The sequence below is a fragment of the Epinephelus moara genome, chromosome 17 (assembly GCF_006386435.1).
Source record: "Epinephelus moara isolate mb chromosome 17, YSFRI_EMoa_1.0, whole genome shotgun sequence".
Taxonomy (NCBI): Eukaryota; Metazoa; Chordata; class Actinopteri; order Perciformes; family Serranidae; genus Epinephelus; species Epinephelus moara.
The window spans coordinates 7,129,297-7,155,324 of NC_065522.1; the positions used below are offsets into that span (position 1 = coordinate 7,129,297).

The 26,028-nt window shown below is 41.7% G+C and overlaps 1 protein-coding gene across 2 annotated transcripts in view; it reads left to right on the plus strand.

The window, feature by feature from the left end:
* The first annotated feature begins 6,225 nt into the window (after positions 1–6,225).
* The window catches only part of LOC126404221 (sodium/calcium exchanger 1-like), a 130,589-nt gene continuing 110,786 nt past the window's right edge, over positions 6,226–26,028 (plus strand). Inside the window, exon 1 of one of the 2 annotated variants that reach the window (XM_050067288.1) lies at positions 6,226–6,357. The gene's annotated coding sequence lies outside the window, so the exon portion shown is untranslated. Of the gene's footprint in view, positions 6,377–26,028 lie in introns of both variants that reach the window. The other variant, XM_050067287.1, reaches the window with a different exon arrangement.

Genomic DNA, 26,028 nt, shown 5'->3' on the forward strand with positions numbered 1-26,028 from the left:
GTTGAATTCATTAACTAACATTTTTAGAATTGGACAAGAGTGTTTGAAGCCCTCGTGTCGGCATTGTGTTAGATGCTGGTTTTTAGTGATGTATCACCTTTACTTTCCAATCAATTTAGACTCACCCTACGGCAGTTTGCAAATTGGCATTTCCAGTTGAATGATATGAGTTGTCTCAGTGCTTTAGCTCAGGGCAGTTAATCAGTGACTTGTAGCATTAACGGTCCCATATTGTAAAAAGCCAGATTTCTTTTTTTATTGTAAAGCAGGTATAGGTGCCGTATAAATACTGTGAAAGTATGAAAAGGTTAACTCCAAAGAGAAATGCACATTGTCCATATTCAGAAACTGTGCCTTTAAACAAGGGGTCAGGACTTCAGTTTATTTGTGATGTCACAACTATACAGACCGTTTCAAATTTAAACATTAAAATTCTAATTGGGTCCCTTTAAGCCTTTTTATACCTGGTGTTGCCATGTATCTCGAGTGATCCAATCATAAGTGGACAATTTTATGTCTGTTTGTTCACACCTGGCATTAGAACGCATAACCACATGCATCTCGAGTGACCACTTGTGATCACACTTCCCCACTCTTCAAATACATACATGAATAATTCCCGTATGCCAAAACCAAATATTGAGCATAGTATTAGTTCAGGCAGGACACAATGTCAAGCTCAGCTCACATCCCAGGTACATCAGCTGATCTCAAACAGCCCAATCAACTGATGGATCAGGTGATTGATGGAAGGGAGTCAGCTGATTACATGATTTCTCTCTATGCAGCCAATTGGCAAATCGCATTCAGGATGCCCTATTTAAACTGCTTTGGCCTGCCTACTGTTGCTGCTTCCTCTGCAAGCCACTTTGCAACCTGCCTTCACTTTCTGTTCTGTTCCCGGGGGGTCTTTGCTGCTGCTCTCCCTGCCTTAGACTTTCCAAGTACGTGCATTGAAGGGCAGGGAGGTTTGCTCTCTCTGCCTCAGGCTTTCCTTGTTTGCGCGTGGAAGGGCAGAGAGGTGCACTCTCTTTGCCTTAAGGCTTTCCACGTAGGCATGTAGAAGGGCGGAGAGGTGTACTCTTTCTGCCTTAGGCTTTCCACGTAGGCGTATGGAAGAGGCTTTCTGTGTAGGCCTAGGAAAGGCAGAGATGCCCCAGAACAGAGCCATGCCACCAAATATAACACTGCAAATGGAAACCAAGTTTTCTTTGACAAAAGTGGTCCTGATGGAAGTGTTGTTGTTGTTTTTAACCAGCGGTAGGTTTGTAGTTCTATACACAAACTAATGGCATGTACAATTTAAAATGAGTAAAATCTTATTTAACTGTAGGGCACGCAGCACATTGACAGCCCCTCTGTGCCCCCCTCTTTCTCTCTTTCCCTCTTGCGCCATTTTGCTGTCGGTGTGAATTTCTTGGGGCTGTTTAAAAGCTGCTGCTGCTGTTAGCTCAGCCAACCAGGGAGACGTTGAACTGACCATTCTCCGGGAGTAGAGTGACTCCAGAGATGGTCTTTCAGCTCTGCATCTGAGCAACTGCACCAACAAGAGTTTTCTTATCCGGTGGAGCGTCAGATAGGACATCAGCAGGAGAGGCGGTTGTTTAATGTGGCCCAGGACACATTAGTGTCCACACTGCTGAAAGAATGAGGCCATATATGGCCCAGACCACCTCTGAATGTGGTTTGAGTGATTGGATCACAATACAGTGATCAAATCACCCAAGACGCATGTTAATACCAGGTGTAAACAGACTCTTTTGCAGTGTATGTGAATGACATCAGCTGACAGGAAGTAAAAATTGATCCAAGCTGTTGCCTAGCAATGCAATTCCAAGGAAACAGTCTAAAAAGACACAAAGTGCCGCTGAAGTCCCATTACAGTCATTAAATTGAATTGAATTCCCCAGCTGTAATTATGGCGCAGAGACGCAGATGTGGATAACGTGGAACCGCTGACCAATCAGAGCAGACTGGGCTTTTTTGGGAGGGGGGCTTACAGAGAAAGGCGCTAAAATGGAGCGTTTATATACTGGTATATATTTATGCAGACAATATGAGAAAAATAATGTGTTTTTTAACAGTGAAGCATGTAAACATGTTCTAGCAGAAACCCAAAATACAAGCATGCACCGTTTTTTTTAAACTGTTCTTGTTCTTGCATGTTTTTGTGTCAATTTTACTGTTTTTTTTCCCCTCTGGCAAGAACAGTAGTTCAAGCCATGATAATTAAAGCCTGTATTTAACTTTGGGAACAAGTTGCTTGAAACTTTTCTCCAAAAACCACCACATAAATCTTCTGGAGTGACCTTTCTCAGAGTGAACACTTCTTCCTTTACATTTTGCACCATTTTCTTCAACAGACATACAGGGAGAAATCTCAAAATACAAAATGAGTTGCTGGTCCATGCCCTCCATGACAGCAGATGGCACTCTGCTTGTGGTGCTGAAAGCACCCAAAAAATACATTTGAAAAACTCAACAGCAATGTCTCATTCCAGAAATCATGACCCGGTTACTCAAGGTAATCCACGGACCTTGTTGTGAGCAGTTTCATGTAGGAACTATTTTCTTCCTTCCAAACTACATCTGCCAACCGTATCACAGAGGAAAAGGAAGCATACATCTACTCATGGACAAGAGGCTCGTGCTCATGACAGTGCGAGATGTAATTATTAATGATGTACTCCTTGGCTGAACTGTATCATTAGCTAGCTCTGTGGTGCTAGGTGAGCTAGCAGTAGTTGCATGCTCCCTTCTGTGTGGTGATACAGTTTGTGGGTGTAGTTCGGTAGAAAGAAAATAGTTCGTACATGTAACGGCTCACAAAAAGGATTATCTTGAGTAACCAGGTCATGATGTCTGGAAAGAGACATTGCTGTTGAGTTTTCAAATTTATTTTTGGCTCTTTGAGCATCACAAGCTGAGTGCCATCTAGTTCCATTATATTGGAGAGAAGGCAGACATCCCTACGGTCGATATCTCCATCACTCGGCAACTCACACCAAAACATGGAAACGGAAAAATCTTGTTTTGGGTTAAAAATTCCTATATTGTTAAAGGTAGGGGACCCCCGTCGTCATAGTTACAACAGTAAAGACATGGTTATGGTAAGGGAATGACTGCGGCCAATGTTGACTGTCAGTAGAAAACAGGAAACAAACAGCAGCCTCCCATGTTAATGTTTAACGTTTTCTTGACCCATCCATCCACATCGACTTCCTCCCTCTGTGGACGAGTATTGTCTGTGTAGTCACAGCAAGATATAGCTCATTCCTCTGTGCCACAGAGCTCCGTCATTGTCCAAAAACTATTAAAAACACATTAGGGAGCCAAGCTGTTGTAGGGGGTGACATGTCCCTTCATGTACAAGGGCACTGTATTTTATCATGAGTTGATTCCACAGATATTGTGCTACTGCTGTACTGTGTTTGGGGCTGAGTGCCACAGATAGAGTGTCAAGAGACAAACTCAGAAACTTTTCATGGGATTTCTTGACAATAAATATACAGAATATTACCAACTCTATCCTTTAAAAATATCACCAAAGATGAAAAGGAATATAGTATCTTTGCCTTCATAATAATTCTGAAGAAGTATATGGAGGCCTCTGTGTTATTCATTAATAAAGCGCTTTAATATAATATGCACCACCATTCACAGAATCCTCTGTTCTATTCACTTCCAGACTTTACTCACAGCAGGAGCTGGAATAGAAATCCGTGTGTGGGCGCCGAGGATGTGTTGGCATCTGTATGTCTGCACGCGTGCTTATGTGTATTGTTCTTTCATGCATATTTTGTACCATTGTGTGCGCATATGTGTGCAAATGTGCCTGTTTGTCCAACTATGAATCTGCACTTATGCATTAGGCTGGAATATATTTGGACATGGATGGTTGTGTGTGTGTGTGTTAGTTCTCTCAGCGTAAGAGTTTGGCTGGAATTGCTCAGTGTTAGTGTGCGTTTGTGTGTGTATGTGTGAGATGTCCCCTTGGGGTGTGAATTAGCTTGCGGTGTAAAGGCCATGCTTCACGCTGAGACAGAACTCTGATCAAGTGTGTCGAAAAGACGGATAATGTAAAACTACTCCTCTCCCCTCTCTCATTATTTACATCCACTCCGGCACTCCCTCCTCTCTCTCCTCGCTTCCTTTTCCATCTTCATCCCTCCCGCCCTCTCCCGCCTCATCTCCCTTCAGTCTCCTTCCAGTCTCCTCCTTTTCTAATTTCTCCTCTCTAGCCTTCATCCTTTCCTCTCCTCCTCTGTTCTTTTTTTCTCTCCCTGTCCACTTTTCTAATGTTCTCACTGCCCTTCTCTCCCTCATCTATCTCTCACCCCCCTATCTCATCTCAGCGCAGGCTATTCTTCTTTGCCTCCTCCTCTGTAGAGAGGCAAGGCGGAACAGCACTTATCCAATCCGCAAATAAATTCCCATCCAAACAACATCTTTTAGGTCTCCAGTGAAACTCATTCACAATTCAAGAAATATGAACTGTCTGTGCCTGTAGAGATATTTTGATTTTTTTTTTCGTACTGATCTTTGACCTTCCTTCTAGTGAAGGTTTTGTCAACCTTTTCACAGTAGTAAACCTTTATTCTAAACTTGTATGAAAATATTAGTCCATGGAGAGAAAATGAATGAGCAACTTAATTCAATAATCAATTAATAGTTTAATGCCTTTATTAGGCATAAAGTAAAGAAGTGACAGGAAATAAAAGGAGAGAAAGATGAGATCTGACATGAAAGAAAAAGCCCTTGGCTGAATGCAAACAGGGGATGTTTCATTTCCAGTCCGGTCGCCAGAGTGTGACACCTGCTAAGCTGCAGACCACTGATCAAGACCAACAAACAACAAAGCCGGCTGCTATTTAGCAACCCATTGCTGTTTTACCAGCAACTTCTTAGTCACCAAATGTGGGTGTTTTGTAGCAACCTGTTGCTGTTTTTTTCCGGTGGGATAATGGCACAAAAAGCAATTGTTTTTTTACAGACACATCACTGTGTTTCCTGCAGGGATAGTGGCACAAGAGTGCATTTTACAGAAACATTGCTGTGTCCCCTGCTGGGATTGTGGCATGAAAGATGGCTGTTTTTTACCAAGACATTGCTGTGTTTCCTGCCCTGATCGTGCCACAAAAGGTGATTGTTTATCACTGAGACATCGCTGCATTTCCTGCTGGGACAGTGACACAAAAAGTTTTTGTTTTCTAAAACAGAGACACCACTGTGTTTCCTGTTGGGATAGTGGCATGAAAGGCGATTATTTTTTACGGAGACATCCACGAGTCTCCTGCTGCGATAGTGGCACAAAAGAGCTTTATTTTTACAGACAAAATGAGCTTTCCTTACCCTTAATCAAGTGGCTGTGTCTAAACCCACAAATTAACCACAGCGATATTGAAACGTAAAGTTTCAATGTATCTGCTACAGAATAACATAGAAATATATACATGGTTTACAGAAATGTACAATGCTAACAATTTTACTGGTGACTGGGTTGTGAGGAACAACTTGTTGCCAAGTTTTTCCATCATGGCATATCTTTATTTGAAACCTGTTTAGTCCATCAACAGAAAATTAATCAACAACCTTATCAGATACTTGACTAAGCCTGTTATGCCTTTATTAGGTAACTGGGCAGGAAATGAGCAGAGTGAAAGATGGTTTTTTTTTTACATTTCACACAGTAAACAGTTAATTGATTCTTTGATAAAATAATTGATAAACAATTGCTGTTGCAGCCCTGAACTTCTACAATTTTTCTCATGACTGTTCTTTGCTCTCCTCTTGTCTCCTCTCTCCCTCCAATGATCTGCCTTTATCAGTGCTGGGGTGATGCTGCTGGGAGTGCATGCTCCTTTGGTTCACATTCATCCTGCACCGGCCAACACACACTCACACACAGGCACAAACACACACAGTAATAGCCGCTGTCTAGCTCTCTGTCTTATCCCTCCACTCCTGCTCACATCAGCTCATCCTCCCTCAGTCTCCATCTCTCTCTCTTCTTTCTGTCTCAGCTCCACGTCTCCCCCTCTCTCTCTCTCTGCCTTGTTGCTCTGCACTAGAAAGCCAGAGAGAGGGAAAGAGAAGGGGGAGATGCTCCTAGCCAGAGAGAGAGAGAGAGAGAGCGAGAGAGAGAGACTGGGGAGGGCGCAAGAGCGCGCGAGCGAGCCAACGGGTGAAGTGCGCGTGCTTTGTCACCGCCGCCGCCGCTTCACAGGAGAGGACCCGTTTATTCAGCTGCTGAATGAGGGACGGAACGGAGGCAAGGATGAACAGATAGAGGGATGAGTGAATGAATGAATGAATGAACGGATCCCGACCAGGTTCTTCTTCCAGAGTACCGATCCGGTGAGAAGACGCAAACAACGTGTGTATTACTATTGTTATGGTATTAATTTATCATCCATGTATTAGGATTGTTTCATTATTGCCATATGTAAGCTGTGTGTGTGACAGACAGGAGACAATCGGTGTGTGTAAGAAGTGTGTACATATCTGAGGCGCGAGGACTTTTACAGTCCCGTTAATTGCAGCGGGTGGTGGAATTTACACAGGTCCGTGCATGCGTGCGTAACTAAGGAGCACGGAACCTGTCAGGGTGAGATCAGGCGGAGGGCGAACGGAAAGTGATCCTATAGCTCAGGGAGAGATCTCAGGGGAATGTACCGGGCAGCCGTGCACTGACCGGGGGTCTCTCTCAGGTGTGTGAGACACCGCAGAGCCCTGCCCTGTCCGGGAGACGCCTTCAGCTTTAGTACCGCTCCAATTAAGCACTGACACAGCGCGCGGTCTCCACTCGAGAGCCTCGCTGGAAAACGGTGAGTGACATTTCCACTAAGCTGCTGCGGGGGTATAACCCGGCAGAGCGGGGTGGTGGACCGCGCAGGCTGCGATGCCGGTGGCCGGTGAGGGAGGATGAGATCAGGGTCAGGGATGGTGAACGCATCCGGGTCTGGAGGCACTGCGCACCGGGTCAGGGTGCACGAGAGAGGAATGGATAGGCAGTGGGGGGAATTGCAGCCTAGTAGAGTATGTATATGAGAATGTGATGTTAGTAACAGTGAGGCGGGATTAACGATGATGATGATGATGATGATGATGATGATGGTTGAGTTATTTCAAACAGATTACAGTATTATCTTTAAGGCAGTGATGTTCTGTTTAAAGGCTTGTTTAAGATCTTTTTTTTAGTGCTGGGAGTGATGATGATGATGTTGGTGCTGATCATGATGGTGGTGGTGATGATGATGAAGATGGTGGTGGTATTAGTTGATGTATTTTCTTAATGGTATTATTATAACATTTTCATCACATTTTTACTTCTCGTGTGAATGATTCTCAACTTGTTTACTGCTATATGGTCTTATTATCAACTTGTCAATCATCTGCAAAGCACTCTGAGTCACACTAACCTGTAGAAAACAAATAGAGTTTGATTGATTGGTTGATTGATTGATAATACTGGTGATGATGAGAGGAAGAGCAGGTACCAGGGATGATGATAGTCCTGGTGGTGGTGATGATGTTGCTGGTGGTGTTGATGATGATTAGGGGGGAGCAGAATGATGATGGCGCTAGTGATGATGATGATTAAAATGGTTGTGATGGAAGTTCTTATGATGATGATGATGATGATAGCTACAGTCAAGGGCAGCATGATGAAGATGGAAATAGTGCCACTAAAATTGGGGATGGTAGATGATGATGATGATGATGACTGTGGTGGTAGTTTTTTTCTATGACAGCTGAGCTAATGGCAGCACCAGGATGGTGATGGTGGTGGTAATTTTCTAATAGCTGAGCTAATGGCAGCATGATCATAATAATGAGGACTTTTTTCATGAAAGATAAATAATTAACATAAAGATATGTCACCCTCTCAATAATTCAAACACCCAAGCTGTCTGAGAAATAATGTAGGCTATAGATAAATTTTCATATCTATTTTTCAGCTTCCGTCAGCAACTATAAGTCTTTGTGTTAAGCAGCTTTGATGCCGTCTAGCTGGCTGCCACTATCCAGTGGGCATTTACTGACTGCAAGAGCTGATGTGGGCCACGTCTGCAGGGTGGTGATACATGAAGCAACGTTTTTGGACAATTCGGAGACGTGCAAAGCTGTTTTCAGCAACAAGCGAAGGGTCAAAAATGTATTCCTGGCAGCAACATTGCATGATTTAATGATTAAAGGAAAATAAAAGGTCACTTTTTTTTAAAGTTAAGTCTTGGTTTATAGGCCATGACACAGAAACAGCTTTCTGAGACGAGGTGGAACTTTGTGAGTAAATTTCCGTAGGCATTAGAGTTTGAATTTATTAAAAGAAATAGACAACCCACTCATTTTGTGTATATGTTTGTGCTCCCAGCTAACACAGACGCAGCAGCAGTATGTTTTGGGCTTCCCTGCCATCTGTGTTGATTTTGTTCCATCCAGTTATTCATCCTGGGTGAGCTGTGTCTGTAAATGACTGCAGGTCCAGAGAAACCAGGTGTTTGGAAGTAAAACCACATGCATTTATTCATTATTTTGTCAGAGGCCTAATCCTAGAAATGTCAATATTGACATTGATTTGGTCAGGCTGTCACATTTATAGTTTGAAACTGTGTGCTTTGTGTATGCACATAATGCATGCTGCCTCTGTACCTGCTAAGGCTCTGTGTGTTAGTGCAGGTGCCAAAAATATCCTCGACTTACTCTCTTTCTGTCTGTCGCTTCCCTTCCTGTGACTGTATCCTCCACTAATCCATTAATGACTTAAACAACACATTGCCTTCCGCTGGAGAAGGTGGTTCCCCACATCTTGGCCTCTATTCTTGTCCATGTTAATCTGGTTATGTGTATCGCTGGCACTGGTCTCTGGTTCCTTTTGTTGTTACCGATTACTGACCCCTGGGATCCCGCTACTGTCAGCATAGCGTGTCTGACCAATGGCTGGGAGGGACAGGAAAGTCCCTGTGGTCATAATCCGCTTCTCTCCTGTGTGTGTGTTACATGCTGTTAGTGCTGTCAGCGGGGGGTTGTTGGCCCCGGAGATAGATGACTTGTATTCTGAATGGTGTCAGGAGGAAGATGATGTTCACAATGACTGGGAAGTAGAAAAAGAAGAAATACAGAAGAGGAAGAAGAATGCATCATGTAGCCAAGAGGCTTCTGTAAAAGTTATCAGAGGAGAAATGGCAGTTGACAATAATTTATATGATTGTTTCAGGTTATTAATTAAGAGAGACATAAAATTCAAATCTTTAAACACTAACCAATTACTTTTCATGGTCCCCTTGTGGCTTCCAGGCCTTAAACAGACCCTGATGGAGGTGACTTTATTGATTTCAGAAGTCATAATTTTCAGCTATTGACCATTATCAGTATGGACCCCAAAGTGTTCAATAGATATTTGAAATAAAATGGAGTAATTTGTATAAACTAAATAAATAAATAAATCAAATCACTGAAAAATGGTTGAAGAAATCATTAAAACTAGTCCTCATAATGTTTTTTTTCCCCCAACCTGAAACTGTGTCTACATGATTAATGAGAACAATTTTTGAAATTGGTTTAGTTTTGAGCGAGAGCAGCGGCCAGGCTGCAATGTAAACACTCAAGGCATGTTTGCACTGTCAATTTATACCCACTGAAAGTGCTTGTTTTTGCAACTGACACACTCAGATTATTATTTTAAGTGTCTGAAAACATTATGGAAAGGATTCCTTCAAAGACAGACCTTTTTGTTGAAGAGTAAGATCCTTTTTTCAACCAGAAACAGCCCCCAAATCGCTATCATCAAACCCACCAGACTCCATTTAAATAAACAGTCATATTCATTATAAAACACACTTATTCAAAGTTGACAGAAACAAAATAAAACTCGCAGAACCCGTCTTGGTTCGTCTTTCCAAGAATCACCAACTCTGGTTTGGTTGAAATAAACCCTTAATTCATCCAGTTAGATGCTTAGATTGGATGGCTGTGGCTCAGGGAGTAGTAGAGAGGGTCGTCCATCAATCCCCAGCTCCTCCAGTCCGCATGTCGAAGTATCCTCAGGCAAGATACTGAACCCCAAATTGCTCCTGATGGCTGTTCCATCAGTGTGTGAGTGCATTTAAACCGAGTACCAGTAGCAGGTGGAATTGTGACTGGTAGCCTCGGCCGCCAGTGTGTTAATGTGTGTGAATGGGTGAATGTGACATGTAGTGTTAAAAGATGAGGTGAGATGATGACTAGAAAGGTGCTATACATGTGGAAAAATATGCTGGCTCCATATTTGATAAAACTATTATTTAAATGGAGTCTGGTGGGTTTGGTGATGGCGGTTTTGGGGCTGTTTCTGGTTAAACAAAAGGATATAATGCTTTATCAAGATGGTGTTAACTGCTTAACCACTGGTAGAAAAGTTGTGAGCCTCCAAGGACCTGTAGTTCTTGAGGCTGCAAATCCCTGCATGATAATGTTATAGTACATCATCAAAACATAGGCTAATGGCTTTGAGTAATGATAGCGCTGATATACTGTTTCAAAAATTTGCATTAAACTCACTAAAACATGCTAGTCTATTACATCATAATGTTTCTGCCTCTAGGGTGGGCTGCTGATATTATGGTAATTTTAGTCAGTCATATCTATAGTAAATGTAATAGTGTCTCTCTTTGTTAAACTTACCTGGAGTCAAGAAAAGCAATTTAAAAATCTGTGACATCATCATAATGTAAAGTCTGTAAGCAGAGCGGGAACTCGCCGATATGAAAAACATTACTGCGCATATTCAATGGACTGCATACAGCGGAAGTGAACCTGGAAGCTAGAAAACTTTTTTTGTTGTATGCACCAGGAGGGCAAATCCATTAGAATGAATAGGCACCATCGTGGCATGTGGTATCTCGTTACTGTTTTACATCCATGCTCATATGTCATTGAAATAAGATGCAATATGGAGTAAAAGTGCAATTATGAAATAAAAACAGACTTTTGAAAGAAGGCATTTTAGAAAATAAAATTTATAAGTCCAATAAAACTAAATCTTATAATGAGTTTACTTTCAATGACTTTTAAATAATTTCATAAAATATGAGTTCATTTGTATAGTTTACACATTTATTAGTTATTATGATTTAAAAAAAAAAATTATTTATTACTGAACACATTGCTCCATATGGTGCATGCAGTGCAGTACAGCCTGTTTTCTTAAGCATTTTCCCCCAGAGGGATCATTAAACTTTCAGTTCTCCTCTTAAGCTTTCTACCTCATTCGCCAACTACATTTTAATTTAGTTTTGTTAGGAAAAGTGGCCTGAATCTAAATTTTAAAAACTCCACTCCATCTCCTTCATCAGTTTAGACTGCCACTTTAATCAGGATGATTTTGAGAGGCGTTTTAATCTTACTGCGACCTAACAGTGAGTCCCCCCTCGAGACATTAAAAAGCACTGCGTCCTGCCTACAGGTTGATTAATTAAGTCCCTATAACAATAGAATGTGAGGACAGTGATAGATCATAGTGTTCATCTCTTCTCTGGCTGTGGCACAAAGTCGTTGGCCTATCCTGTTTTGTTTTATGCAGTGTTTGACATTCATGGAAAGTGCCCAAAATGCTGCCGGCTCTGCCCAAATGCCACATCACATATTGGCACCTCAACACTTGCTGGACTGGAGTCTGCTGTGAATGAAGGCCAAAGGGTTGTGCTTATACCATCAAACTAGTCTATTAAACCCAAAACTTTACAGTCAGTGCAGGAATTTGTTAAATTCAGCCATAAAACTGGAATATATAGAATGACTTAAAGCTTGATATAGCAAGAAACTGTTAGGGAACACTTGATATAAGGGAAGAGTTGAAAATGTGATTAACACAATGTGATCTAGAGCCCCGAAATGCACCTCAATCAAGTATCAATACTCTGCTTAAAAAAATCAATAATCACTTACACAGAGAACTGCAACACAATAAGTTTCAGATTTATCCTGAATGTAAAACCCCCGAGTTTAAAAAACCAATAAAGATGAGTAGTGCCGACCTAATATCACCCTGATTTCTCTCGTGGGGCCAAACACGTTGGCCGGGTCTCTCACATCATTCATCCCACTCAGTTTCCAATCACTCCCAGAGCATCAATTCAGGGATTCATTTGACAGGTTTATTGCCAAATAGTGTGATTTCCAAGCTGGGCGGCAGTTTCTGATGTACCAACAGTGATCTCACTTGCACAGCAGACTGATTTGGCCCCTGCTCTGCTGTACCTCACTTAGCCCTTCAGAGGTAAAGCGGCACATGATGAACTGATTTGTTAATAGCCTGTAGCACTGAATGCAGCATGCTCCATTTTTGCATAGTCTTCATATTGACCAAATCAGAGAGGACAGTCAGGATCTTGCAGTATTACAGTGGTCTGTCAGCTAGGTGTCACGGCATCCACCATCCTCTCCATCTCTAAAAGTCAGCTCAGATATATGTAATCAGAACTACATCACTTTAGAAACTTTGATGTATGTATAAAATATACAAATGTTACATATCTGTGGTTTGCAGAAATGTACAATGCCGCAATATCTTCTGGCGACTGGGTTGCTCAGTATTTATTTGTGTTAAATCACAAGCTCATAAAGCAAACCTCTTGCAAAGTTTATTTAAACATATTCAACAGAGAGTGGAGTTATTTTCTCTATAAAGCACAGCCATAAAGACTGTTTGTTACTAACACCTTCTTGGATTGTGAAAATCATAGAGCTCCAGATTATATATATATATATGTTTATGAATGAGCATTTATGATAAATGTGGCTGCTGAGAGAGGAGTGCCAAAGGGGAAATGCACTTTAATATATTTATTACAGTAGCAGTATACCTTGCATTCCTAAGCTAGTTTTGTTATGTCATGCTGTATTTTACTTATCCCCCAAGGTAAGTGGCAAATGTAGATATCTTTGTTTCCAGATGGATCAGTTCAACCAATGCTCATCAATCAAACAACAATCCATCACAGTCAGGCATAGCAGGCCCTCCATGTACATTTGCCTCAATAGATTAGGGTGCAAGACAGAAGCAACGCTTGTATGGGTTTAAAGGGACTTTCTCAAACAGACATCACTGAGGTACATGATGTATTTGGAGGAAGAAGAAGTGCACCTAAAAGAAAAGTGCAACACTGAATCACAGTACCTTGTGTAGTGAAGTGCTTGTGGCCCATAGAAAAATGAAAAGGAGCAAACTATCCGTGGGTCTTCATGGTACTTTTATGAATGTGGGATTTTATGCCTCCGTGCCAGCGATAGCCGTGGCCAATGGCATTATGGCCGATGGCATGTTTATGGGCTGTCCCTCCCAGTCTTTTGAGTGCGATATCCCAAGAGGGAATTGCTTCAAATTTGGCACAAACGTCCACTTGGACTCAACGATAAACTGATTAGATTTTATTGGACAACGGGTCAGGGTCAGTATGACCTTGTATCTGTCTCATTGTTTTGAACGAGATATCTCAAGAAGGCCTCGAGGGAATTTCCTAAATTTTGGCACAAACATCCACTTGGACTCCATAATTAACTGATTAGAATTTGTGAGGTCACTTTGATGGGTACATTTTCTGTTTCAGAGCTGAGAACACTACAACAGAATAAAGCTCATTTGGGTTTAAAAAGGAAACAAACATTCTGTGGGTCCACAAAATCAGTCTCCAGACTTTATACTTGATGACATCACAAGTTTGAGACTTATTGTACTGGTTTCTGACTTGGAGAGAGAGTAGCTCATGTTCACAAATATTGATTGAGCTGTTCTAGGCCATGGAAGTAGCATATTGGAATCCTTAATTTATATGATGTTCCCCTTTAAGTCAACAAACTGAATCAGTAATGCCAGTGATTCAGCAATATAACTTAAATTTGCTAATATTAGCCACCTAAAGCTATTGGTTATTCCAGACCAAGTGGGGCTGTAGCAGCAAAATCCCTCAATATATTAAAATGAGCAATGGTGAGGTTTATAGCTTGGAAAACTTTTAATTTGTAAGACTTCTAAAGTTGCATCGTCTCACTTCAAAGCGTACACTGGGCTCAGTCCTGATGCTTTATTTGCATTAAAATATTTAAACAGTAATCAGTATTCCTATATTTTTCAAAACAGTTTTCATACTGTTAAATGCATTTTAATTAAAGCTTTAATGGAAAAGGGAGCTGTTATGCGTGACTGGCTGAGGATTTCTCTGCAGAATCAGGCACGAACGACCATTTGTCAGGACACCTCGACCGGGTTATCTCATTCATCTTTAAAGAGTAGCTACAATCCCACATGACTGCTGCTGCTGCTGCTGCTACTGCACTCAGCCATCTCAGTGTGCTTGAGTCCTTGGCTTTACATGCAGTTACAATCAACACACCAAGACAGACATCCTCCAAAATCCCAAAATGTTAAAAGTTAACACAGAAAAACCTAAAACTGACAGATGTTTTGCAAACAGACACAAACACACTTGATGGCACCGTCATCACCGTCACCCCGACCAGATGATGTTTAAAGATGAGCTGGGCATTGATATGCAGAGCGGCTCGCCCTGCTGCTGCTAAGAATAGAAAGCTCCAAGGTGGTGCGGAGCCATTTGTTTTATGAATAAGCGAAGTCTACACACACCTGAACTAGCGACAGTGTGTGTGAGAGATAGTAACTGTCTGTCTGTCTGTATCTACCTGTGTGTGTGTGTGTGTGAGCTGTATGCAATGATTCACAGGGCAGACTGTCCCGGAGATGCTGTTATTGTTGTCGGCAATGTTGTTGTTGCCTTAAATTACATTTCAGGGATGGCTTGATGCTTGGCAGCATGAGACTGTGCTAAGTGGAGAAAAATGACTAAGGTGGTTATGATTTCTGAGAGATAGAGGAAGAGACAGTGAAAAAAAAAAAAAACGCTTTTGTCATTGTCGCTCTCAGAGGCCAGATTCGGCACAATCTGCTTCTTTAGATTCATGAATGGGATGCCTGATGTGAAACGGACAATCACAGACTTATCCAATCAACTGTGAAAATGGGCACTGATGAAGAATACATTGACCTTTAAGCTTTTCTGAATGGTAAGGGTTTCATGTAAAGAAAACACTTTGCAGAAAGTATTGTGTCCCGGTTTTTCAAGGAGGATTCTGGAGCGTTAAAGTAAAATTGAGGAGAGCCCCTCTTCAGAGAGGCTGCTGGTGGTCTGACAGATGAAGCACTTGTTTCTAAAGCGCAGATTTATTTCTCCATTTAGTTTGTGTCTCCCTCTACCTCTTAACCTCCCTTCTCTGCCCTGTTATTTTTCTGCCTCCTTCCCTCTCCACCCTGTTTGTACAGCTTTCACTCTTTAATTTTCTCTGTCGCTCCTGTCTCCGTGTCTGTCTCACTCTCTGTCCTCCCTGTAGTTTAACTCTCCTGTGTCTGTCTCTATATTTCTGTGTATACTGGCAGTAAAGTAGAGTAGAGTACCACACTTCCTGCAATAAATACCATTGAGTACATGCAGTATGTAAACTTTACAAAAGGCTTAACGTAACTAATGTAAGTGTTTACATCCAGAAAAATATCTTAGCAACAAGTGCTACCCTTTACCCTTCAGAATAAAAGTCCATATTGGATTTTACAGGGATATACTGTATAATGCCCTGTTCATAATTAAGTGCCATAACATACACACTGAGCCAGTCTTCATTACTGCTAACTATAGTCTATATGTTACCAGAATTTACATCAGCAGCCCAGCAGTGTGGTAAATGTCTTTTAGAGTATGGCCCTCATCCACAAATTAGAGTGTAGAGCAGATTTAGCCAGGTGGAGCCTCAAGTGCAGATCCAGTGAGATGGCCCTGACATTACAGCTATACATCCACACTGCCCCTGTGCCCCAAACCACTGAAACAAGCTGGAATGGCATTATGATGTGTATTTCCTTCTGCTCCACTGCACGCAGTAATAACCTCAGGTCAGCACTAAAAGATGGTCATACACTCCCATATAACCACTCGCACATACTTAAACTGGTAAGAGGAGATACTGAAAAAGAATGATACGATGATTCTTTTTTTTTGCCACTTAGGGGCAGCGGAACGAGCTGTAAACATTATATTAACTTGATATATTGTACCTGTTAGCAAACAATTACCTATTTACACATCCAGCGGTCACAGACTGCCATTAGCATTTATTTGGAGTTGTGCCTTTGGCCACCTGATGAACATAAATCAAATAGCCACTCTCCTTTAGCTCAGACGCGAGTTGCAGCTCGCAACACTGTTGATGAGAGCAGTGTGAGTGAAGCATTAACACTGTGGGACTTAGTACCAAAATAACGAGCTGACAGATGCTAAAGCGCTCAGTAGAGCTGAGCGGTATTGCAGAGTTAGTGATATTTCTCTGCAGTTAGTCACCATGGGTGGGACCAAGTCATTGTTTTGTATGTCACAATTCAAGTCCCAAGTCAAGTCCCAAGTCCTAAACTTTAAGTTTTGAGTCCTTTAAATCATGATGTGGTATTTGCCAAATGTAAGGCCATTTTAGCAGCAGATTAATAATATGCAACAAAAAGTTTGAGTGAAATATATCGAGTGAATTAAAAAGGTCTTAGATTGTCAATTTAAACCTGTGGAAACTGGTGTTGCATTTACATTTTTGTTTGGTATATTAAATTCTAAAAAATCATGAATGCTTTCAAAAAATGTATTTATTTATTAAAACAAGCGCGACTGAATCTTAAAGTAGTGCTGACATTGTACATTGTACATATAGCTCTATTAACCGGTGCAGCAACAGAATAGATTTTGTATGTTTCTGTCCTTTTTGGTTGTATTTAACTCATCTCATATTGGAAAAATGTCAATAACCTTTTCTTCCCAGATTGGCTTGGAGGAAGGTATCAAGTATTATCAAATCAAAAGGCTCAAGTCCAGGTGAAGTCACGAGTCACTGCTGTTGTCCAAGTTAAGCTGGAAGTCACCTTTGATTATGTCAAGTCCATTCTGAAGTTGTCCGATTTGTGGCTTGAGTCTGACTCAAGTCCAAGTCATGTGGTTCAGGTGCACACCTCTTTATGTTACCATGAGCAACTTCTTACTTAACTTACTTACAACTTAATTGAAAAATGTTGATTATTGCAGTTTTAAAATTTTCATATATTTCATATATTCTTCATATATGCTGAGAAGTCCAGTTTTTCCTGGTGAAAATACTCCCAGCGTTGGTCTGTGATTTATTATGACAGTAGAACTAGAATATATTTTTTAGATTTCTTTGTCCCCCCCCTCCGTTTTACTGTCACTTTCGTTTCCTTCCACCTCTTTCCCCCTTGCTCTTGTGTTCTCCTCCTATACAGGCGCTCCCACTTCCACATCTTTTTTTTCTGATCACCTCCACTCTTGTCTTTTTACTCTCACTCCTGCCTGTCTTTCTCTATCAATGTCTCTCTCGTTCTGTCCTCTCACATCTCTAAATCCCCCTCCCTGTCTTGCTTCCTCTCCTCTCTTTCACCTCTGTTTCCTGGTTCACCCCATTACTCTTTCTGGCCTCTTCACCTGGTGCCCTCTTCTGTCTGTCACTCCACTCATGAGTTGTTTACTACCTTTGTCCCCTCTGCTTCACCCTTCTTCTGTCTCCTCTCTGTCCAATTTCCACCATCACTCCACTTATTACTGTCTCTTTCTGCCCAGCTCCACATCGTTTCAGTCATTACAGATCCTACCCTGTCCTGCCCTGTAATGCTTAAACTTACATGATATTTCCTAATTTACTCATCTGTTTCGTTCTAGTCATTTCTGTCCTGGCTGTTTCTATCCTTCTCATGCCCAGTAGTCTGTCCCAACACCATAACCCCAAACCTATCTTATATAATCTGATAAGAGTCCACACACATACAAGCTGTCCAGCCACGTTGCATGCATGACTGCGGGGTGTTTCCGCATGCGATGTGTGTGTGTGTGTGTGTGTGTGTGTGACGGTGTGCTCACGAGAGCATTCATGTGTGGTTCTGAAATCTTGCAAGTGTCGGCCATGACGGAGCGGGTGGTTTTGTATTTTGTATGTGTGTGTGTGGAGGAAGGATTGTCATGTCCAGTGGTTTTCTGATTGGTTTCAAGAAGGGATGAGGATCAGGAGTGATAGAGCGATAGACAGGGAAAACAATGAAAAATATAATGGTGCCGGAGAGGACGACAGGCATAATCCACTCTGCTGTCATGCTATTGCGGTCTCTCTGCTTCTCTATTTTTCTCTTTCACACACACACTGTACATCTCCAGCTTTTTCAAACACACGCCACTGCTGTGCAAATGCACAATTTCTCTTTGCACATGCTTTTCCAGTGAGTTTGTGCCTGTGCTTGTGGAAGTTTCATGTCCTCTCCAAGCCCCTCAGACCTCAGTGTGACCCATTTTTAAAAGGGCACGGGTGTCAGCATGAATCTGAAAATAAAGCCATTTTAATCTTTTATTTTGGTACCTGAAAATAATGCCCTTTATTGAAAATACATTTCACACATGGAGTGTTTTTCACTGCCTCTCTGTGCTGCCCCTGTGAAATAAAGAAAGGGCACCATGTTTTTTTTTTTAATCATACGGGACAGCTTTGTGCTAATGAAAGACTCAGTTCCATTTAACTTCATTAGTTTTACCACAGCTCTGTTGCTCCCATTTCCTGAACACAAACAAATCAAACGTGCTCTTGTTATCCATCTGCTCTGTTATCAAACTGTACTGCTTCTTGGCAGCGCTCACAGGCCCACACACACACACAAACACACATACACACACACACACACACTCACTCACACAGTTTGACACGCCTCTTTTTGGCATTCGTTCGTAGAGGCAGTGATTTCTCATCACCACAGGGGTATTTACTTTTGAAATTAAAGAAATGGAGGAGAAATAGTGGAGGCGAGTGCCAACTCCTTATGAAATATGGCTTGAGGAGATTAATTGAACTGAATATAACGTCCTCACACGTCTTCTCCCTTGCAGTATAGCAGTAGCGTTTTGTCCAAATGCCTCCTTCTTTCTATGCTGTTGTCCTAAGATGTTGCCGACATGCTGATTCATAAGCAAGTCAAGTTGGCTGAATCCTCTGTTTGTGAAGCTTTATTCATAAAGTGATAGCTGGTCCCCTCAAATTTCTTGTATGGTTTGTACTTACAACTGCAAGTCACTTGGAATAAACGCCTCAGCGACTGCAAGTGGCCGTGACATAAAAATGGAGAGAAGCTTTGGGTGGAGGTGTAAAGGCGACCAGGGTGAGCGTAGTGCAAACACTCAAAGACTGACGTTCCCTCAGGATGTCTGGTGTTCACTGTGTGTGTGTGTGTGTGTTCAAGGGCCAGAAAGTGCTTCTATGTATAGGTGTATGTGATGGAACGTCACTTGTGCATTTAAATGGTCTGACGACTTTTAGTTGTGAACTCCATGTGACTGCATGTGTCACCAGGGCCCAGTAGCAGGAAAATAACACTTAAATGAACAGCTTGCACAAACGTGTGTGTGTGTGTGTGTGTGTGTGTGTGTGTGTGTGTGTGTATGTATGTGTGTGTGTGTTCTTGTACTTGCTACATAGTGAAGACCAAAAACATATTTTTGCCACAGAGTGAGGACATTTTTGGAAAGTGGGGGTAGTGCTCATTCCTCAAAGACCTGTTTTAGGGTGAAGACTTGGTTTTAAGGTTCAGGCTACAATTAGGTTTTGGTTAAGGTTAGGGTAAGGGTTGGGGTTAGTCATTTAGTTGTAATGGTTAAAGGTAGGGTAAGGGGCTGGGGAATACACAGACGATTCTCATTCCAAACTTATCAAATACTGCCTCTTTGTCAGTAATCTGTGCGTTAGATACCCACGAACAAAGGCACCTTTTGTGGCGGTATAATACACACTGGGCAGCAGCAGATGTTGATGCAATGGACACAAACAGAAGTCGTCAAATACTGGCGCTACGTCAGTGGACACCTGAATAAGATACCGATTGCAGCGTTATGAAACGCATTGGCGTAACAAAATATATGCAGTCACTAAAGCCTCTCACTGTGTACTGTGCATATGGCAGAACTGACAATAAAGTTGACTTTGACTTTGATGAGGCTGGAAAGTCCCTATAGGCAGGCAGGAGGGAGGGGAGGTGGATGTGTCCAACAAACCCTGGACTTTCACCCAGGAGCATGCTGTTTGCTTCCAGTGTGAATGTTGAGTTTCTAAACCAAACCACATACTTTAAATGTAAATACATGGTGTTTTTCTTACGTTGTACGTTTTTGAAAAAGACTGCATGCATCTAACGAGCAGAGACTGTACATTTCCTGTGAAAACGTAAGTGTATTTTGAAAGGACACAATGCATGTAACAGCGTAAATTGACATCCCAGCACGTCAACAACAGATGCAGGAGAGTACCTACTGTGTAAGTGTGTCTGTGAGTGTGTGTCAAGAATGTAAGTGTGTGTGTGAGTGTGTGTCAAGAGTCAATGCAGCAAAAATTAATCCATACGTGTGAAGGAAAACTGTAGAACAGCCTGAATGGAAGCATGGTGCCTTGCTGTGAGTTTAAATGTTCGTTCTCAATGTTCATATTCATTTATTTATGCATTATAACTGTGTGTGTGTGTGTGTGTGTGTGTGTGTGTGTGTGTGTGCTTTAGCTTGCTAGCTCCCTCAGGCTCTCTGCTATCCTCTCCGAGTGTGACATTAGCAAGGGACGGAAGTCTGAGCACCATGCTGCCAGTACCTCTCAACATCATGCACACATAAACACACACACACACACACACATACAGACAAAAAACAAACAAACGGAGGCTGGCAGATACTGGATATGAACATCTGCAATATGACTCCCGCTCCGGGAGAGCAGAGTGTGTGCGTGTTCATGAACGTCAACAAAACATATCCATTACTTCCTATCCATCGAAAGCTGGGGGGAAGATTATGCCGATTGTGTGTTGCGTAATAGCATACGTATAATATGCATTATGAGATTGCATACATTACATTATGGGGATTAACCAAAGCCACAGTTCGAGACCTGTCAAACTGCCAGTGTCAGTTAGAGGAAGGCTTACACTATCGCAGTGTGCAGTCCCCAGCTGCATGGGAGCTATTATGCAGTTTCTATTTTGCTTGTAGCTCATTAGGAATCACAAAACACCTGGACACTGTGTTACATTATTACTGTAGGCATGCATTGAGAGAGCACACGACATCGCATGACAGTTCATGATTAAATAAATAGGACTTTCATTTAGATGAGTGATCAAACACCTTCTGCTTGTATACATGACATTGCATAACACTAATTGTAATGCCATCACATTGCGGTAGCAGTAGCGACTGATGCTGGATATATTAAAAATATAGATCTCATGAAGACTGGGGCCAGGTGGTGACACCAAAGCTCAGCCAGATTATGACAGATTTTATACTAAAGTATGAATACATGGTGGAGGAACAGACATTTCATTAAAACAACCTAACCAGCATTTTGACTTTGAACTGCCATTGATGTGACAGTCTGCCTGAAGCTTGGAAACACGCATATCGTGTCAAAATCTAAAGAATTATTAACCTATAATATGTGAAATTATAAATCTGAATGAATGTTATTGTACATTTCTGCAAACCACAGATGTGTAACACTTGTACATTATGGTGTCATGGATACATTGATACTTTAATGTATGGTTATGTTTAGGCACAAAAACCACTTGGTTATGGTTAATGGAACAAGCACCAGGTTTCAATGGCATAATCATGGCTGGACGAGCCATCCCACCTAGATGTCACACCATCCACCATCCCATGACAGGTATGAAACATACAATATAATGTAATGTTTGAGTAGTTTGCAGAAACGCACAATGACAACGTTTTCTTCTGGTGATTGGACTGCTTCGGTGCGACAAGACATGCATTTTAATGTAACAGCTATTTTTAGAATAGTGATAATATCAGTTCTTGTTGAAAGTGTTTTAGAGACGTTATGGTCATTTTGAATATGCTAACGAGCGTATCCCATAGTGAACCACTGACTCTTGCTACTCAGAGAAATCGGCTATGCAAGCTACCAAGTTTTTGGTGCTGTATATGCTGTTTGGTGCCTCCTTTTAATTTCTACAGCATTTATTCAAAAGCTACTTACCAACCATCTTACCAGCCTCATGAGGTATTGAAATTAGGAGCATCCACAACGCTCTGCTACTGTCAATCAGCTTGCTACCCCCTCACTATGAAGGCGGCCCAGCTACCGCTCTACTAAGTCCTGATTGTTTGCTGTCCTGGCTCCTCAATGGTGGAACAAACTCCCTATTGACATTAGAACAGCAGAAACTACACATCTACCATTACAAACTGAAAACTCATCATTTCAGACTGCACCTCGGCCCATAATAAAGCAAAACAAAAAACAATCTCTTCTTGTCTCTAAATGGAACTTGAAGATCAGCATATTTGATGAAGCTGATGTAATTCCTTGATTATTACACTTTTGGGGTTGTACCCACATGCATGAATGCACTTATAAGTTGCTTTGGATAAAAGTGTCAGCTAAACAAATGAAATGCAATGTAATGAATATCCCACACACGCTGAGTGTAGAAAATCCCTCGGATTAAAGTCCCTGAAAAGTGTCTTTACAACAATATTGAATATTCCTACAAATACACCTTTGAAAAACTTTTTAAGACTAAAATCTGACAACCTCTCACATCTAAAGACAATGTGAATTTTGAGTCACACACTATCTGATTCTGCAAAGACTGGGGATTTTGGATCACTGGATTCCTTTTGAGATTATTTCCCACGCTGCTGCTGGTGGAAACCATTACGCCAAACTCCCTTTACGAAATATGACACATGAACAATTCCTTACATTCCCGCAACAACACATAACTTAAGAAACACAAGATGAGAGGCGTCCTGTGTCGACAGTATCCTTGTCAATTTGGCATCAATATAATCCATGAAGATAAGATGTAATTTTGTAAAAACTTTACATTTTGGGTTTTGTTGCCTGAACTATCTACCAGCCACTGTGTGTTAGCTGCACTACTTTAGTGTGAGGAGACCGTGGGAATGAGAGGCATACCTTTTCAAAAATTAAATTTTCTTGCAGATACAGATACATGGCAAAATAAGGCTAATTCCTTAACACTTTACAACTCCACCAATTTCTCCTTCAGTACAAGAAAACTGAGACTTGTTTACATTCTTGTGCCTCCCTGGCGTCCCCTTCATGTTCACTGTCTACCCGGTTTGCTGCTTCTTATTTGGTGCTGGAGAGAGCGCAGCTATTTTTCAGTTCTTTCATGAGCTGGAACGAAAACTTACAAAAATGTTTAACATGCATAATTTTGTTGTAACATCAGACAAGAAAAGCAGCTTGGACTGAGTTTTATGCGCCTTGCGTCAAATGATTGACATCACAGGAGCACACCAACTGAGTTAAAACTCAAATTTTACTTGCCACACATTTGTCGATGACAGTGAAATTGCTTGAAAAGTCCTTTTAGAAAAATGTCAGTCAGTTTAGAAAAACATCCACAGTCATCACTTATCATGAAATGTATGATACATTTGCCCAACAGAGCCCTGCCCACATCAAACCAGTGAAAATAACACAGGAAGAAACACAAATAGAAAAATCCCTCATGTGAAAAATCCAAATGAATCCAACTCTGGCAGAAAACGTTGTATTCATGTAGGACCCTGATGCTACAAAAAGCCAAATCAGTGTTTCAGTGCTGAGAGATGTTTCTAATATATTGTTCACACAATTATCATATCATATATATTGATATTTCAAACACCTCTCAAGAGTGTATGTAGGTGTGCATCAAATTTAATCTTAGTCTGACTTTGGTTAATACTTCTTAAAGCCAGTTTTAATGTTGTTACTGCTCTGGGATGATCATTAATACTAATACAGAGAGTCCTTTTCCACTGGCTGGATCCATTCAGTTATGTTTCCCCTCTGATCCCTGATCATGTCTTTATAAAGGCAGAGCCGTTATTAACCCCCAGCCCCAGGGCCACGTTCATTACATCCATTCTGTAATGTAGGCCTAATCTAGAGGTAGAATGAAACATTCATACACACTTCACCATTCATCTGTCTGCTGATAATCCACCAAACCTCTCTGGCCTCTACAGCCTAAAGGGCCCACTGACACTTTTCTCATTTCCTCCTCTGTATTGTATTGCCATTACTCTTTTCTCTCATCGTTGCTCCGTTCCGTTCCATTCCGTTCCTTTCCTTTCCTTTCCTTTCCTTTCCTTTCCTTTCCTTTCTCCTAACATCCTCCTCTCCCTCTTCATTGCCCTGCTCCTCTCCTCTGCCATTACCAGCATGACAATCTGTTGCTTGCTTGGATCTCACTCGCGGCTTCAAACATGCTTTTACACAGATCAAAGTAGATATTAAGCACTAATACACACATACGCAGGCGCACACACACACAGGGGCATCACATGCATGCATCTCCACACCCTCACAATCAGCCTGTTGCCAATTACTGGCTTCAAAGACTGAGTAAATGCTGTGCAGTGTGATGTCTCATTCACTTCAAGTTCACATGCGCACCCCCACACTCGAGATGACACACATACGAGTACGCACAACTAATGCATATACATAAAATATGTATGAATGTGAAAGTAGGGACATTAGAACAAACCCGTGTGTGGTTCTCTGTGCGTGAGAGAACATAAAAGTGTGTGTGCAGTTGAGTGTGTGATTGCCTGTGTAGTGAATGCTTGTTATTCTCAGATCTGCTGGTTAAGAAGGATGTCGGGCGAGGGTCGAACACTTCAAAAGCTCTTTCATGCCTGCCTCAGTTGGGTCACATCGACCTCTGGATGTGCGGATCGATTGACCAGCCTTAATTTGACTCATTTGGGGAAAGCCAGAGCTCCCTAATCGAACATGGGAATGCGTGCGCACACCTGTGTTTCAAGGATGTGAGAAATAGCAGTGAACAGGCTTTTTAACAGTGTGAATGCTGATTCAATTATCAATAACACCTGTTTTTATCTTTTTTGTTTTTGACTTTGACAATCCATGCTGGAGCTGTGGTTGTTTTTAACGTGAAATGTATTTTTGCAAAATTTAAGTAGAAATACAACCAGTTTTTCTTTTAGCTTATCAAATGTTTTGCATGCAACATTTAGAGCTTTAATATAGCAGCAAGCCACTGTATGCAATGTGAAGATATAGTGGAGTAATGGTGTCCTGAGCAGAGAATGAAGTCAAGCTACCTCGGTGTGTATTGTAATCTGAGCTTCTCTGTAGTTTGTTGTGATAAGCTGGTCCGGCTGCATGTGCGTGTAAGTGCATGTTTGTATCCTACTGGCTAGCTTTGCACTGTGCTCATACGACAGTTACCACTGATATTGATTGGGATGGTGTCATTGCAGTAGTGTCACCCCTACCCTCTGGTTCCCCCCTGGCTAACACCATTAGCTCTATCAGCACTGTTGCTGTGTTTAGTCCTGTTCATGGGATTAGTACAGTTAGCTGCAAGGCGCCGGCTCAGCCACCTCCATGTTGCAGACAACTCATAAGCACTGAATTTCCCATAGAGCCCCTCTAAAGTTGCATTAATTTACTTTTTTTGCCAACTTGGGGGCAGTTGAACAAACTGCAAACAATCATCTGATATCGCCTTCTCAAGTTGGTATGGCAAACAGTTGCCCTTGTATTTACACAAACAGCAGGCACAGACGACCTTAGCATTTATTTGGGGTCATGTTTCTGGCTATCCAATAAATCTGAAGCTAAAAGTCACTCGCCTTTTAGCTCTGTTTTGGTCTGCACCAACTTCCCAGGGGAAGTAAGTTACATAAAGCAATCTGACCCATTGTTCTTATCAAAGCGTTCGCTGCAGCTTTAAGGTTTAAGATCGATAGCTTTTGGAGAGCCAGTAGTTACAGTTCATGTCAGGTGATCGGGGTGGATGGTGGGCATACTGTACAAGGTGCAGAATCCCAGGGCTGTGTCCAGACTCCTGTCTTAGCTTTAAGCAACAAAGACACTTCAGTGAGGGAAAGATCAGGA